Source organism: Heterodontus francisci, chromosome 6 (assembly GCF_036365525.1).
Source record: "Heterodontus francisci isolate sHetFra1 chromosome 6, sHetFra1.hap1, whole genome shotgun sequence".
Classification (NCBI taxonomy): domain Eukaryota; kingdom Metazoa; phylum Chordata; class Chondrichthyes; order Heterodontiformes; family Heterodontidae; genus Heterodontus; species Heterodontus francisci.
In genome coordinates, this window is record NC_090376.1 from 93,751,448 (window position 1) to 93,769,804 (window position 18,357).

Genomic DNA, 18,357 nt, shown 5'->3' on the forward strand with positions numbered 1-18,357 from the left:
GATCAAAATTTACATATTTAAATAAATTTAAGTAAAGGCATTAATTACCTTCTCACCTCCACCCTCTGTCCCACTGCGATATTGGTGCCAGTTGCCGGCACTCCTGCGCTTTCAGGTCCCCTTCCGGGGATCCGTGATGGAACACTGGTGGGGAGGGGCAGCAGGTCAGTTTATCAGTGTGGGAGGTGACGGAGTGGGATCAAACTAATCTCATTGGTTTAGGGGATGGTGGGAAGGGTTCAAGTTTATAGTTTATAGACTTTAGGGGGGTAGAGGTCAGATGGGCAGGGTAAGTGTTTTGGGGGGGGATAGGGCAAGTAATGCATTGAATGGTTATTGGGGGGGTGGGAGAGGGGCAAATTAAATGTTTTCAAAATTTTTTGCAACATCTATCTTTAAAAATGGCGTCAGCACCTGAGTGAAGGCTGACGACACCATTGCCGGGGATGGGCGCCTGCCCACTCCATGTCATCGGGGATAGTGGGTGGCAGTTTTCCCTGGCCATTTAAATGAGCTGCTACGTTTAATATCTCAGCGGCTCCGCAATGTGTACGTCCACCGCCGATTTCGGCAGTGGAAATATAAAATGCAGCTCATTGACTTTGAAAGAGCAAACCCCTCCGAGTGTAAATACTGGCATCCTGGGGCCTGTGGAGCTGATTCTGAACCTTGAGTCTAATTAGAAGATTCCAGAGACTACCCTGAGGCAGTCATGAGACCATCTGTCCATCTCTGAAAAAAATGGGAGTTTTGTTACACAGACAAGAGACAAGCAGTAACTGAGACTGCAGCAGCAGAGAAGGCTGTGTGCCTCCCTTTCTCTGTTTCTCTCTCTCCAGATAACATCAAGTGCGAAACCATCTGCAACTGTGCAGCCTACAAGACTACAGACTGCTACAGCCAGAGACCAGGGGAAGAGAGCCACCTACAATTCTGCCTCCATTAAAACCCTGAGCAAAGCTGGCCAACCACAAATGCACTTTGACCAGCCAAAGACTTCATGAATACAACTCCAGCCGGAAGACCACTGAATCAACCTCAGACTGTGTATTTAACTTTTATTTCTTCTGGACTTTAATCCAACCAAAATACTTACTTTACACTTAGTAATCTACTTGTGTGCGTGTGATCCTTGTGTGAATGTGTGCGGGAATGTGTAGCGTATTTTTTCTTATTTTAGATTAGCTTTTTGAGTAAAATAAACTTAACTCTTTCTTGATTAGCCTCAAGAAAACCAATCTGATTGGTTCTTTCTTGTTCAGATTAAAGGTAAAAGGTAAAACACTCACTGAGGTGGTAAGCACAACCACTGTTTAAAAGGAATAAACTCTATTACAGTCAAATAAGAGGAAGGGTAAGAGGGGTGACTGTGACCTCCTCCTCACCTTGGCCATAACAGTATCTTTGATAGTATCCTTTTAACCTTTATAATCATCTCTCTGACCCCTTCTCCTATCTCTGCTTCTTTGCAAGTTGATTTCTCGCAATTCTACAATGCTTCTAATGGCCCCAAATTTCTGTCACCAGCTTCATTCTCCCATCTCTGCCAAATGTTTTGTCTGTTACCTCTCTCTTTCTTCTCTTGACCTTTTACTCAAAATGTCTGCTCTCCATAACAATTACGACATTTGTTTCATGAAGCCTTCATGTCTTGGCCAAATGGCTGAAATTAAGTACTGTGATAAAACTGGGGAATGGCCCAATAGGCAAAAAAATCCATTTTGTTTGGCCTGTCTGTCAAAGAAGAAAAAATGAAACATTTTTCCATCCCTGAGTGAGAGATTGAACGCAGGAGCAGGGATCCATGAATGATCAGTAGGAAAAGACACCCCAGGTCTGTGGCCAGGTACCTGGGGAGAGTGGTAACTGGACTGCTAAACAGTAGCAGATTTTCAACATGGCCAGCAACCTTCAGAGAAAATGGGGTAGAATTTAGGAGCGGGCGCAAAAGTAGTATGACCAAGAGCTTGGTAAGAAAGCCAATTGGGGTGGAAATAAACAGCACAGGTTCATTGCAACATCGGCATTTGGGAAAAGATGGGGGATGGCCAGCAACCCAGAAGGGCCAAATGCAACAAAACAATGTGAGTGGATCCAGACAGGAGAATACAGGACATTAGGTGACAAAGATGAAGATGCAACTGGGAGCCTGAGAAAAGGGCAGCAAGGCTCTTTGTTCATTCAGAAGAGAAAAGTGCAGTATTGGAGATGGAGGAGAGAGACTGACATAAAAACAGAAAATGCTGGAAATACTCATCAGATCAGGCAGCATCTGTGGAGAGATGCAGAGTTAACTTTTCAGGTTGATGACCTTTCGTCAGATCTGGCAAAGGTGAGAAATGTTTTGAGCAAGTGAAAGGGGGCAGGGAGGAAGAAGAACAAAAGGGAAGCTCTGTGATAGAGGACAGAAGATATTCGGCTGAAATTTATGAGCACGCCGCAAATCACGATGGTGCGCTCTGATGGCGGCGCTCCACGATATTTCGCATAGGGGCTCATTAAAAATGGAGGGGGCGGAGTGACCACCCCCGTGACGTAGCGGTGGCGGCTGCTCCATCCCCGGCAATGGCGTCTGGCTCAAATGCATAGGTGCCAGTGCCATTTTTAAAGGGCTTTAAGCCTTTCAGGTAAATTTAAATGTTTAAAGGTCCCGCCACACTAATATTAGAAATAAAATTTTATTCAAACTGCATCTCTTCTCCCACCCCAACCCCCCCCCCCCCAAATGTGTTGTAAATAAATAAAATTACCTATAGCCCCAGGAAACCAATTTTTTAAATGACAAACTTTAACAACCCACCTTCAGAACATTTGACCCTCAACCTCTTCCCACCATTCCCGTAACCAATAGAAGTGGTTTTCCCCGCTCCCACACCTCTCCCAATCTGAAGATTTCACTGCTACCCCCTCCCCACCAGTGTCATGCCTCGAAACTCCAAATGGAGTTCCGAAGGCTCGGGCGTTCCAGCTGGCCGCCGGAATATCAGCGTGGGATGGCCGCCAGGTTAAAGCTGGTTCATTTGAATATTTTTAACATAATTTTAATACTGAAATGAAGACCTCGCCACTCGACGGTGGGGGGCGGCACTAGGGGAGGGGTGGCGGGGGCCCGCATTGAGGCCTCACCACCATCGGTAAAATGCAGCAGGGAATTCTCGGCTTTGGGGGTCGTAGTGGGCCTGTCCCAGAAGAATTTTCCTGGTCCCCCCACCACGACCCCCCCAACAGCAGAGGCCTCATAAAATTCAGCCCATTAAATGACAAAAGGTTTCGTGGTACTAAGCCAAGTAAAGAAACAAAAGATGTGTCTGGATCATATGGCAGTATGGCAACAGTCTGAACAGGGATTAAGAAAGAAACAAGGTGTTGGGGTGTGGGCGGAGGGGATAAAAAAAAAACGAGATGAGGAAAACAAATGGGAGCGGAGGTTATGATCTAAAATTATTGAACTCACTGCTGAGTCCGGAAGGCTGTAAAGTGCCCAGTCGAAAGATGAGGTGCTGTTCCTCAAGCTTGCATTGAGCCTCATTGGAATGCTGTAGCAGGCCAAGGACAGAAAGGTCAGAGTGGGAACAAGGTGAAGAATTAAAATGACAAGCAACAGGAAGCTCAGGGTCCCGCATGCTGACTGAACGAAGGTGTTCCACAAAGCAGTCACCCAGACTGCGTTTAGTCTCCCCAATGTAGAGGCTGACAAATTATTTTTTTTTTTCCATCTTGTTTGTTTCCTCAGGTGCATTTGGTATTTTTCCTTTCGGTATCCCTGTCATGTAATCTAACATTAACAATGCTACCTACAGATACAGTACCTTGGGAAAGTTGAGACCACTCACTTTTTTAATACATAATAGATATTGGAGTGATTTCAATGTGTTAATCTTGGTTTAGAGCTCAGAAAACAGTTACCAACTGTTCAAGATTTGCGAGTGAGCGTATAGAAATTTACCTAGGGCAGTAGCACAGTGGCCGCTTGTTACAGGTGCTGCCCTGTCAGACGGAGCATATAACAGGAGACACATGTGATACAGCCTGTTTCGCACAACTACCCAAGACACACTTCTACCCATGATATTTTTGAACTGTTTGCTGTGCTGTGATCTGTCCTGAGTACCTGTTAGCATATCTCCAACCTATGCTGAACTAATCTCAAATGGAGAGGCAGTAAGGGTGCTATATTAAGCTTCAGTGACAAAGTTAGGAAGGGAGAATTAGACAGGTTCCTGTTCTTCATTGCTTTCCACCAACCTTGCTGGACATATGTTTGTGCAGATATTGCAGATTGTGTAGACTGGCTTCAGCTGTAGCTATTCCAACACTCAATTTCAAGGCTCACATGAATACCGACCTTTAAATGAGGTCCCTGAGGGCGGTTAGTGCCCATGGAATTGTACCCACCCAGGAAGTAGTGCCATTCAGAGTGGAAGCAAAGGGAAAAATAGCAAGAAAAATACATTTTTCACTGTAATCCCAGGTAATAATCTGCTCATTTGTTCTAAATAAACTTGCAATATTAACATTAAAATGATCAATTTATCAATGTGTATGTCTTCACACCAATGGCACAGAATATACTGGCATTGGTTGCTGCCACTGCAAGAATTGCTGCGCAGTGAATCAAATCACTATCACTGTAAAAGATTATAAAATTGATTAAGTTAGTAACAACAAGTAGTTTTACACGACTAGCCTAAATTTTATAAGCTCACTGTTAATACTTTTATAAAAAAGTCAATTTTTTATTCCACTCTTAACTGAGTATAAACGAAAAATGTCTGCTTTGTGCTCTTGGTCTCAGTTTCCTTTCTACCTTTCTTCAGGACAGACTGCCTTATTCTCTCTACCTTAAAGCTGTGAAACTTCAGTGAATGAGTCTTTTTATTTTTCTGCAGAAGTTAGACTATCACTCAGTGAAAAAAAAACAAATCAACTTGGAGATTTTTTTGATAATTAAGCAGGAAGTCATCAGATTCAGTGGGCTGGGTTTTACCTTAGGTGGACGGGAATTCACCACCGACGTGAAAGTCGGTGGTGTACCCGTTTCCGCCTAGCCTGGGGATCCATCCCATATTTTACGGGTCCCCGGGCTTTAATTGTCCCGAGGCGGGACTTCCACCCACTTGAGGAAGGAGGTCCTGCCTCAGTAAGCTGCTGGCCAATCAGCGGGCTGGCAGCTCTTGGTCCCAGCAGCATCACCGGGAGTGGTGGCCACTGCTGGGACTGCAGCCCAGCCGACGCCATGGACCCTAGAGAGTAAGTTGGGCATGCCTCACAAGGGGGATCGGTCGTGCCCTGGTGAGGCTAGGGCATCTTGGGTCCCGGCAGTGTTGGGAGGTGGAGGTGGCCCTTAATTGGGCACCCTGTGCCCGACTGCCATGCCCCCCGGGGCGTGGAAAGACCAGCAGCTATCACTGGGTGGCCTTTCACTTCCCTAGCACGCCCGCTTGCCACAGGTAAAATACCCGTGGAGGCGGGCGAGGGCCCTTAAGTGGCCGTTAAGTGGCCACTTAAGGGCATTGATTGGCCTCGGGAGGGCGGGCCGTTCCTCCCCACCCCGCCCGACCACCGTAAAGTCGACCGGAGGTGGAAGCGGGGTGGGCAGGCCTCCTGTAGCCTTCCGCTCAATTTTACGCTGCCCCCAGGCCACCAACTGACCTGCTGGGGCAGCGTAAAATTCAGCCCAGTAGATTCTGCTCTGGATAGCTTTTTAAAAGTCAATGCAAGACCCTGTTTACCTACAGAAAATACCACCCCCATAAAATATTACATTTAGTTGCTAATGCTTATTGAACCTCTTCAAATCAATAGAAATCACTGATTTAAAGCCAAATAGGTCCAGACCAATATATTAACACTGAGAACTGTGTAGTTCACTTGAACTTCACTACTGCTGCTTTATTACATTGATTTGCATTTGCAATTATTTTCTGAGACATAAATAGATTTCTTGTCTGTACAAAACAGCATGTTGGATTCTTTTTTGTGGGCAAATCAAAGTAATACCCCTAAGTTAATTGATCTCAACCAAGGTGGAGTTGGAGGCCTAATGTTTGCCTCAACATTCCTATATTAGGGAAAGGAAAATTGTTCAGTTTTCCTGTGGCAGGTTGCTGTCTAATAACCCCTACTGAAAAGCATGTTTCATACCTACCAACTGGGAATCCTAGCAAAGGTTGATCAAAAGCTTCAAAAAAGCTGACAGAACACCAGAAAAATAAACGACTCAAAAATAGTACAGGCCTTGTGACATTTGAAGATGAGGGGTTGCAATGAAAGCTGAATGAGACAGGGACAGGGAATAATTTCAGTTGCAGCTAAATCCAACATTCAATCAGTTTTACTGTAGTTGGCAAATCCTAATTGTTATGACCAGGTGAGAAAGGTGTCTAGGGGTCCCTCTCAGCCTTCACCTGGTCTTATCGTAACAGGGTTTAATTTTAAACACACCGTGTTTTCAGCTCCCCCTTGGTGAATCCTTGTTCACTTTCTAATTAGAAGGCAAAGAAACCAGCACAAACAGGCTTTCTTAGATTTAAAGAAGAAAAGTTGAAATTTATTAAACTTATACTTAAACTCTAATTCAGTTGATGCCTATGGATACACGACGTGCCCACGCTAGTATGCATATGCGATACACATGCAAATAGAGACAGAAAAGAGCAGAAGAAATAAAGTGGAAAAGTTTGAGACAATAACTGAAGAATTTTTGCTACGGGTCTTCGAGCTCACTGTAGATTGTAGGTAGATCTTGCTTTTTGTTGGGGTCCAGTATTCTTCTTAAACCTTGTTCGCTGTCGGAGGCTTTTCTCTCTTGGGGTTCATGTGTCTTCAGTGAATTCAGAGGCTTGTGAGAAAGAGATGGGAGCAGGAGACAGGAGAGGCTGTGGCGAGCAGCCAGGAGATCTTCTCAGTCCAGGAGCATTCTGCTTTCGGCCTGAACTGTTTGTACAAATTCAAAAAACTTAGGTTGCCCAGCAGGTTAGTCATGTGACTAACTGGTTTGATCATGTCTGTTTGTGTATTTGGCTAGCTTAGCAGACAACCTGGAATGCGAGCTCCCCCACCGTCAACAACTGGTTATCAAAAGTCCATTGTGGGTTGAGTGTGTCAGGGAATGGCAGCTTTGTCCTTCTAAACACTATCTATTAATATGTAAATGGCTTTCCAGCCACGGCTGATCTGTTTAATAAGTCCTTTCTTCACACCGGTAACAGTTTAAAATCAATGTTCATGACAAAATTCATGTGCCTCATTCTTGGCAGATGGAGGCCCAGCATGACACCTCCACACCAGGCAGAATGAAATGCGATTTGAGAAAAGTGCATTTCATTGAAAGGGTCGAGAGAAAAATGTAAGATACAGATAAAAAACATGCATTTCTCTCATTTATTCATAATTCCTAAAATTTATTAATATCACTCCTTTTTTGGTGTCCCAATAAAAATGTCATTCTTTTTTGGGGAAGTTTCTCTTCCGTTTGCCCATTTCCATGGCTGCCTAGGGTCCTTGTTCTTGCTGAGGAAATTTTTTTTTTCTGGAGAGTCAGTAGTGGGCTGGTCTATCCTGAACTCTCCTTCAGTGCTTTGATGAGTCATGCAAAGGGTTTTGACTTCAGGAGATGGGTGGTTCGTTTTTTTCTGATTGTGGGGAAGAATTCTTTGCTAATCTCCCCTTTGTCCCGGAGGACACTCCTGCCTGCAGGTATTTGTGCAGACTCAACTGCACTCCCCTGTTGCACTTCAACTAGGCGAGGCATCACCCTCACAGTTTCTCTGCCCCCTAGAGGTCTTTCTTTGCCTCTGCAGGTTCCTGTAAATGCTGTTAGCAACTCTGGTGGGGTGCTTCTAGCGTCTGCATTTACGTAGGAGGATATGGGGTCTAACTTTTCACACTTTTCAGGGTTGGCTGACCGGACAATAAGGGTTTTCGTCCAGGATTCCTCCCAGACTTCCTTTAACCTGCCCTCCTGGTCACTTTTTCCCCTTCACTTTCTAAACTTTTACCAGCCTTGTGCCTGCCTGTCCCCTTTTGTTCTTGGCGGAGGTCCCTTCCAGTTCACCAGCCCTCTGTTGGAGGGTCCACCTAACACCGGTACAGAACTTAGGGGTGCAGGTTTCACTCTAAGTTGGGATTTCCCCTCAACCTGGCACATGTGGCAACTCCTGCTGTACTCCACCACATCTTTGTGGAATTTTGGCCAGTCAAACTGCTGTCTTATGCAGGCTTTGATCTTTCATACACCGGCATGTACACCCACTGTAGTCTCATGGGCCCTTCTCTCCACACCTTGCTCTCAGGTCTGTGAGGAGGACTTCATTTCCTCATCAGTACCCCATTCTTTAAATAGTAGCAGTCAGGGACTCCCTCTGCTTCACTTTCAGACTGGGCAGCCTGTGCTAACTCTCACAATACTGGATCGGCTCACTAAGCCTCAGCTAGGAAAAATCCATTTAATTAATTCCCTGGGTCTCTAAACGTTCCAAAGAAAGTCTCGGACAGGCAGACCTCATGGTCATCTGCCTGCAGTGTCAAAGCAGTCTCCTCTGGGGGAGTTGGTTTGATCATAGCCTGATCCACTACAGGGAAACTGCAGATGTCTGACTCCTGTCACTGCCCTGTCTCTCTGATCTCCTGCGGTCTTTCTGTCACTACTAGGGAGGGGTCTACCACCTTCACCACTGCCAGATCATTATCTAAGAGCAGGTCAACCCCATCCACAGGCAAACTAGGGACAATCCCTATGGTCACCGGTCCCAAAACTAGGTCACACTCCAGGTGCACCTGGTGTACAGTACAGGCATACACTGTCCTCCAATATCATTCACCACCATTCTGGTGTTCACTGTATTCTCTGGGAAAAATGTCAGGCCTTTTCCCAGTAAAAGGGATCTAGTGGCCCCTGTGTCCCTGAGAATTACGATGGGCTTGCTTGCCCCACTCGAGGGGTATGGAGTTACTCTCCCTTCAAATCCTGACAACCCTCAGGAATCCTATTAAATTTTCCTGCACTTGCATCCGTAAGCTTCCTGGGTCTCACTCTTACTGCAGTTAAAGCCACAGCTTGTTCTGCTGTGCTTTCCATCAGGTTCCCTTCTTCATTGAGCAGGTGGGCCCTGATTAACACTACAGGTTTTCCTTTTAGTTTCCAGCAGTCAGCTTTTAAATGCCCTGCTTTATTACAATGGAAGCACACAGGCCTCTGGGTCTCATTCTTGCTCACAGCACCTTCCTTTTTGGCTAGAGGAGGGCCCCCTGTGTCTCCTGCTTTCTTTCTTTCCCAGGACTGCTTGGGCTCCTATCACCTTCCCACCCTTTGTCCTTTTCAGATTTGTGGGAGTAACTAGGGAAGGTTCTCCCATGGGAAACTGACTTAAAGCAACTCATTGGCCAAAACGGCCGCTTGCTGGGCTCTCTGAACCTGCTGCTCCTCTACATGGGTCTTTATGGAGAGTGGGAGAGAGTGTTTAAATTCCTCTAACAGAATTACTTCTCTGAGATCCTCATAGCAGGCTATACTTTAAGACCCCTCAGCCACTCGTCAAAAGCAGCTGCTTACTTCTTTCAAACTCCAGATAAGTTTGAATAGCTTGCTTCTTGAGGGTTTTAGACTCTGGCGATAAGCTTCGGGTACTAATTCATATGCCCCGAGGATAGCATTTTTTGTCAGTTCATAATTTGATGAACTCTCATCTGGCAACAGGGAATAAACCTGATGGGTATTTCCAGTTAGTTTGCTTTGTAGTAAAAGAGGCCAGGTCTCAGCTGGCCATTTTAGCTGCCTTGCCAGTTTCTCAAAGGACACAAACATTCTTCTACATCCTCCTCATTGAATTTTGGAATTAATTGAGCTAGTTTTAACAATTTTGTATCCAGCCCTGAATTATGCTCCTCCATATTGGCCATTCTTTCACTGAGGTAACTCTGTCATCCTCTAGTTAACTCAAGCCACTTCAGCTCTCTCTCTTCGCATTCCTTCTGGAATATTCTTTCTGTCTCCCTCTCCTGTCTTTCTCTTTCGTCTCAAATTCACATTTCCTCTGTTCCAATTTTGCCAAAAACATCTTGTTGGAGTCTGCTTCTCACCCTGTTTCTGCTTCTTCAGATTCAAGGGAAAAGTGGTTGGTATCTAGACTTATGAGTTCAGACTTCCTAACCTTACCGTGTACAGTGATCCTACACTGCTCAGTCATTTTCCTCAACTCCTCCATAGACAGTGCTTTTAACTTATCCCAAGTTACTTCACCCTGGCTTGGAGAGCTACTAGCTTCAGTTGCAGACATGTTAGTATTCAAGCACACAAAACCACAAGAAAACCTGTATTGAAATCTTGTTCTTTTTTGATTGGGAACAATTTAGCTTCCCTCTTCCAATTTCTCTTGTTTGTCTCTGGGACAATTCCAGATGGTTTTATTTTTAAACACACTGTGTTTTTAGCTCCCCCTTGGCAAATCCTTGTTCACCGCTTTCCAATTATAAGGCAAAGAAACCAGCACAGGCTTTCTTAGGTTGAAAGAAGAAAAGTTGAAATTTATTAAACTTAATCTCTAATTCGGTTGATGCCTATGGATACACGACGTGCCCACGCTGGCATGCATACGCGATACACACATGCAAATAAAGACAGAAAAGAGCAAAAGAAATAAAGTGGAAAAGTTTGAGGCAATATCGAAAGAGTTTTTGTTACGGGTCTTTGAGCTCACTGTAAATTGTAGGTAGATCTTGCTTTTCGTTGGGGCCCAGTATTCTTCTGAAACCTTGTTCGCTGTCTGAGACTTTTCTCTCTTGGGGTTCATGTGTCTTCAGTGGATTCAGAGGCTTGTGGGAAAGAAATGAGGGCAGGCAGACAGGAGAGGCTGTGGTGAGCCAGCCAGGAGAGATCTTCTCAGTCCAGGAGCTTTCTGCTTTCTGCCCAAACTGTTTGTGCAGATTCAAAACATCAGATTTCCCAGCAGGTTAGTCATGTGACTCGCAGGTTTGACCATGTTCCTTTGTATATTCGGCTATCTTAGCAGTAACCTGGAATGCGAGCTCCCCCGTCTTCAACGTCTGGTGATCAAAAGTCCATTGTGTGTTGAATGTGTCAGGGAATGGCAGCTTTGTCCTTCCAAACACTGTCTGTTAATATGCAAATGTCTTTCCAGCCACGGCTGATCTGTTTAACAAGTCCTTTCTTCACTCCAGTAATGGTTTAAAATCAATGTTCATGACAAAATTAATGTGCCTCATTCTTGGCAGGTGGGGACCTAGCATGACATAATGCACACAAAGGAGTAATTTGTAGCAATGGTGTAAGTGGGAATTACTAAAGGGGGACATGAGTGCTGATGGTGCACATTTATTTTCTGGGGGTGGGGGTGGGTTGGGAACACGTTCCCTTAGAAAGTTATGATTTTTGATACATTTTGTACATTTACCAGCATATTGGAGCTGACTGTAACTCTGCCTTTCAAACCAAAAATCATTTTTCTGGAAGGGTTACAGATATTTTAAATGTATTGTTTAAAAATTGTTTTATGGCTCTCAATAAAACTTTATATTGTGATGTCAAAATAAAATGGGTTAATGTCCTCCATTAAAATAGCACATAGAGGAATTTAAAGAAAAATCCATTAAGCATTCATCCACTATTACTGCAGACAATAATGTCTGGCCTATATATTTCTCCTGAATCTGTCAAAATGTTTATTTTCTTTCACTATACATAACACAATCCTTAAAAAAGTATAGTGCCTAGAAACCTGGTTTCCAAGGACATGCACCGGGAGCTGAATTTTATGCTCTTTTAACAACTGGTTGACTACAGTCTGAGGGTGGCTATTATATTCAAACTGATTATTAATGCCACTCAAATGGTGTAGTCTCCATGACAGTAAAGGGATCACAACCATATATGCAAAAAAAATTAAAAACATCCATGGCTAAGCAAGGAGGTTATGGATAACATAAAGACAAAAACTACGGCATACCATATTGCAAAGGCCAGTGGCAGGCTGGAAGATTGGGAAACTTTTAAAGATTAACAAAGGGTTACGAAAAAAATAATAAAAAGAGCAAAGGTAAATTATGAAAGAAAACTAGCGCAAAATATAAAAACGGATAGCAAAAGCTTCTATAAGTATAGAAAAGGTAACAGAGTAACTAAAGTGAATGTTGGTCCCTTGGAGGATGAGACTGGGGATTTAATTGAGGGGAACACAGAAATGATGGAGACATTAAATAGTATTTTGCCTCAGTTTTCACAATGGAGGACACTAGTACCATCCTAATAGTACCAGGTAATGCAGAGGCTTTAGAAAGGGAGGAACTTAGAAAAATCATCATCACTAGGGAAAAAGTACTGAGCAAACTATTTTTTTTTTTATCCATTCATGGGATCTGGATTGAAGGCAGACAAGTCCCCAGGTCCTGATGGCTTACATCCGAGGGTCTTAAAGGAAGTGGCAGCAGAGATAGTGGATCCATTGGTTATAATATTCCAAAATTCCCTGGATGAAGGAAAGGTTCCAGTGGATTGGAAAAAAGCTAATATAACGCCCTTATTCAAAAAGGGAGGCAGACAGAAAGTAGGAAACTATAGACCAGTTAGTTTAACATCTGTCATTGGGAAATTGTTAGAATCCATTATAAAGGAAGTAATAACAGGACATTTAGAAAGTCAAAACGCAATCCATCAGAGTCAGTGTGGTTTTATGAAGGGTAAATCGTGTTTGACTAATTTGCTAGAGTTCTTTGAAGCTGTGACAAGCAAAGTGGATAATGGGGATCCTGTAGATGTAGTATATCTGGACTTCCAGAAGGCATTTGATAAGGTGCTGCACAAACGGTTAATACACAAGGTAAGATCACATGGGGTTGGGGCAATTTATTAGCTTGGATAGAGGATTGCCTAACCAACAGAAAATAGAGAGTCGGGATAAATGGGTCTTTTTCTGGTTGGCAAGATGTAACTAGTGGGATGCCACAGGGTTCGGTCCTTGGGCCCCAACTATTTATAATCTATATTAATGACTTGGATGCAGGGATAGAAGGTACTATAGCCAAATTTGCAGATGACACTAAAATAGGTGGGATAGTAAGTTGCAATAAAGAAATAAGAAATTTACAAATGGATATGGATAGGTTAGGTGAATGGGACAACATTTGGCAGATGGAGTTTAACGTGGATAGGTGTGAGGTTATCCATTTTGGTTGGAATAGAAAGGCAGATTATTATCTAAATGGAGAGAAACTTCAGAGCGCTTCGTTGTAGAGGGATCTGGGTGTCCTTGTGCATGAATTGCAGAAAACTAGTATGCAGGCACAGCAGGTAATAAGGAAGGCAAATGGAATTTTAGCATTTATTGCTAAAGGAATAGAATATAAAAGTAGGGAAGTGTTGCTGCAACTGTACAAGGCATTAGTGAGACTGTACCTGGAGTATTGCGTACAGTTTTGGGCCCCTTACTTGAGGAGGGATGTAGTTGCATTGGAGGCAGTTCAGAGGAGGTTCACTAGATTGATTCCAGGGATGAGGGGTTTGTCTTATGCAGAGAGATTGAGCAGTTTAGGCCTTTACTCTCTAAAGTTTAGAAGAATGAGAGGAGATCTAATTGAAATATATAAGATGATTAAGGGGATTGACAAAGTAGACGTAGAGAGGATGTTTCCTCTTGTGGGGCAATCTAGAATGAGAGGTCATAGTTTTAGGATAAGGGGTAGCAGATTTAAAACAGAGATGAGGAGAAATTACTTCTCTCAAAGGGTCGTGAGTCTGTGGAACTCACTACCCCAGAGTGCGGTGGATGCTGGGACATTGAGTCAATTTAAGGAGGGTATAGACAGATTTTTAATTAGTAAAGGGCTGAAAGGTTATGAAGAACGGGCAGGAAAGTGGAGTTGAGGCCGAGATGAGATCAGCCATGATCGTATCGAATAGCGGGGCAGGCTCGAGGAGCTGAATTGCCTACTCCTGCTCCTAGTTCTTATGTTGTTATGTTCTTACCACTCTGGAAAATAAGCCATCAGCCACCTGTCTTAGGCATTTTTGTGGGCTGCTGATGGGAGATCCTGCAAATGTCTCCAGCAGAGCACTGGATGGATCCAGAGGCAAAAATGTTGGCGTGTATTGCCTAATAGGATGCCAATTTTAATATATTCATGAATCCTTCCAACCCTCAGGGTGGGCTCCTGTCCCAAATCAAAATATGGCATGGTTAAGATGCGGTGGTCAGGAGCGTGTTGGGAATAAATGGTAAATTTGTGACTGCTATTTTATTCCCCCCACTCATCCTATATCCATCAGGTGGGCAGAGCTAAAATTCAGCCTCAATAATGAAATGACAAGAATGTTCTTTAAAACCAATTAATACATTCACACCAATGACTATTCTCCTTATTTCAAGAAAACAGCTACACCAAGTCTTGAAAAAAATTAAACCTTCATATTTAAGCCATTAAGGAAAAATATGTTTTAAAAAGTTTGTACATGAATAATATTCACTTGGATGAGGTACCGAAAGGTAGCCAGACCCAAGACACTGGGCTGGATTTTACCAGCAACCCCCCACCCCTACTCCCGATGTCAGTGCCTCGCATTGGGAAGGCCCCGCCCCATATTACCAGCGGCAGTGAGGCCTCATGGTGGCAACCCCCGACGGCCATGGCTCAGCGACGGGACATCCATTTGAATATGTTAAAATATTACAATGAAGGAATGATTATTTACCTCTTCCTGACAGCTGTCCTGCTTCGATATTATGGTCGGTGGCTGACACTCCCACGCCATCGGATCATCAACCGGAGATCTGTTACGAGACGCTGGTGATGGGGGGGGGAGGAGGTAAGTATTTCAGTGGGAGGTGGGGAATAGGGTCAAACTTGCCTGATTGGTTGAGGGGGGTGATGGGAACGGGTAAAGATAAAAGCTTATGAACTTTGGCAAGGGGAAAGCTCAGGTACTGAAGGTAAGTACTTTGCGGGGGGAGAGGAGAAGAGGGCAGGAATGACACGCAAGGCTGTGGGGGGGGTGGGAGAGGGACTGCAAATATTTTAAAAATTATTTGTAATGTTTTTAAACCAACTGCTTCTTTAAAAATTTAAATTGCCATTTTAGCACATTAAAAATGGCACCAGCGCCAGTGCAGTCGCACCGGATGCCGTTGCCGGGGACGGAGCGCCCGCCCCATCCAAGTCATTGTGGGGTGGTTTGCCCCGGCTCATTGCGGCAGGCTCTGTGGAGCAAATCCCGCATGTGTGCCCTGCCATTTTGAAGCTCGCCGCCCGAGCTGGAAATATTCAACCCACTGTGTTAAAGCTGATGACAGCATGTCCAGGAGAGGAAAGAACTACTCGGTAACCTGGGTTGCGGCAAAAACACAAAATAATTAGCTGCTCTAAATCCAAGTTCATCGCCCACTGCAATTTCCGATTTATTCATTTTATTAGGGTAAACCAATTGTCAGCCATTTTGCAAAAATAATTCTATTTGAAACTGTGCTACAGTGCTCGCAAAACCTCCCTCCTGTCATCCTTCAGCTTGGAAAGACTGCTATGAGGAGAGTATTTTGGATTCAGTTATTTAACCAGGAATGAGCAGCAGCACCTCAGGAAGCAATTTTTACCTAGTGTTTATGTAGGTCAGATTTTGGAAGCATGAACAATAATACAGCAAAATAATAAATGTATAATATGTTGCGACTGAATTTTCATTTCATTGCTTGGACAGTGAACTAGTGGGTCAGGTATACTGGCCATAATAGAAACTGACTGATTTTCATCTCCAAATGGAAATTAAAACTAGTCATTTTCTATATGAACGGGCAATTTACAACCCAAACAATAATAACAAAAATTACTCCCTGGGAGCTTATGATTCTACCTTTGGAAGAAAAAGATCGAGGTTTTAGTATCATAATCACAGGAAGCCAGTCCAAGGACATCATTCTCCTGTGATCCAAACTAGTGGAGTATAAAATTTAAAAGTGCCCATCAGCAGCCAATGAGAACTGATGAGATTCACTACACTTCATTCATGATGCATTATAATCTTCCTTCAGGAATATGACAGGTTTGTAATAGGCAATTGTTGCACTGGTGTAGGTTTTAAAACATCTTTTTTGATGTCGGAAGTATGTGTAGGACATTTTGGAACGGGATGGGGCAGCATGGTGGCACAATGTTTACTTCTCACTGGATGTTTGTCACATTGCTCAATAAAAAAGAAATGAGAGATTAGGATTTGATCACAGGAATAGAATATATAAAGACAAGGAAGTGCTGATAAAGTTATACAGAGAGCTGGTGATGGCATTTGGAATACAGTGTTCCACTTTGTGGACCCCACCTGAAGGTGGATTTACTAGACGGAGGGAGTTCAGTGATGAATCACCAGAATGATACATGTGATGAAGGGTCTGAGATAAGATAAAAGATCATGTAAACTTAGAGAGGAAATAGTTAAGTTGTGATCTGATCAATGTATTTAAAATTATGAAGGGAACGGGCAAAGCAGATGGGAAACACTTTTCCCGATATTACGAGAAAACAGAACAAGAGAGCAGAATTTATAAATTATAACTAAAACGGTTAGAAGCAAATTCAGGTTGACACAGGCATTGAATCAACTGAGATGTTTAAAAGAGAGATAGATACCAACTTGGGAATGAAAGGTATTAAGGGATAAAAACTTTGAAGAATGGCTGACAACAACGGTGGAGCCAAACAGACAACCCCAGTTCCAGCCCAGACTTAAAGTCAACATGTCTGCAAACTGCCATATCATTCTGCTCGAATCAAATCCACCAACTCAAGTTAAGAAGGTTAATTAATATTTTTCGGACAGCTTTGCAACCAGCTCTTGTATTCAGAAACAGATGTTGGAAAATAGCAACCTCTGCCAATAATGAATGAACAGAGTGATCCATGCAGCATAAGTTTCTGGATGCCTTTCTACTGTCTGAAACAGTTTAGCTATGCAGTCTAAGGTTCAAACTAAAATATGTCTAAGGATATTTTAGCTTAGTTTCTACCTGATAAATGTATGAATGGTGGTGGACAATTACACAACTAACTGGAGTAGGTGGCTCCACATATATCCCCATCCTCAATGATAAAGCACATCAGTTTGAAAGATAAGGCTGAAGCATTTGCATCCATCTTCACCCAGAAGTGCCGAGTTGATGATCCATCTCAGACTCCTCCTGAAGTCCCCAGCATCACAGATGCCAGACTTCAGCCAATTCGATTGACGCCGCATGATATCAAGAAACGACTGAAGGCACTGGATACTGCAAAGGCTTTGGGCCCTGACAATATTCTGGCAATAGTACTGAAGATCTATGCTCCAGAACTTGCCACACCCCTAGCCAAGCTGTTCCAGTCTTGGTTCAAACATGGACAAAAGAGCTGAACTCCAGAGGTCAGGTGAGAGTGACTGCCCTTGACATCAAGGCAGCATTTGACTGAGGGCAACAAGGAGCCCTAGCAAAACTGAAGTCAATGGTAATCAGGGGGAAAACTCTCAGCTGGTTGGAGTCATACCTAGCGCAAAGGAAGATGGTTGTGGTTGTTGGAGGTCAATCATCTGAGCTCCAGGACATCACTGCAGGAGTTCCTCAGGGTAGTGCCCTAGGCCCAACCATCTTCAGCTGCTTCATCAATGACTTTCCTTCAATCATAAGGTCAGAAGTGGGGATGTTCGCTGATGATTGCACAATGTTCAGTACCGTTTGCGACTCCTCAGATACTGAAGCAGTCCGTGTAGGAATGCAGCAAGACCTGGATAATATCCAGACTTGGGCTGATAAGTGGCAAGTAACATTCAAGCCAGGCAAGTGCCAGGCAATGACCATCTCCAAAAATAGAGAATCTAATCATCTCTCCTTGACATTCAAAGGCATTCTGATCGCTGAATCCCCCACTATCAACATCCTGGGGTTTACCATTGACCAGAAACTGAACTGGAGTAGCCATATAAATACCGTGGCAACAAGAGCAGGTCAGAAGCTAGGAATCCTGTGGCGAGTAACTCACCTCCTGACTCCCCAAAGCCTGTCCACCATCTACAAGGCACAAGTCAGGAGTGTGATGGAATACTCTCCATTTGCCTGGATGGATGCAGCTCCAACAACACACTAGAAGCTCGACACCATCCAGGACAAAGCAGCCCGTTTGATTGGCACCACATCCACAAAAATTCATTCCCTCCAACACCGACGCACAGTGGCAGCAGTGTGTACCATCTACAAGATGCACTGCAGCAACGCACCAAGGCTCCTTAGACAGCACCTTCCAAACCCACGACCTCTACCAACTAGAAGGACAAGGGCAGCAGATGCATGGGAACACCATCACCTGCAAGTTCCCCTCCAAGTCACACACCAT

General features: G+C 43.9%; 1 protein-coding gene across 2 annotated transcripts in view; it reads right to left on the reverse strand.

Moving 5' to 3' along the window:
- The window catches only part of LOC137371444 (short transient receptor potential channel 6-like), a 204,424-nt gene that overhangs the window by 18,946 nt on the left and 167,121 nt on the right, over positions 1 to 18,357 (reverse strand). The gene's annotated exons all lie outside the window — the stretch shown is intronic.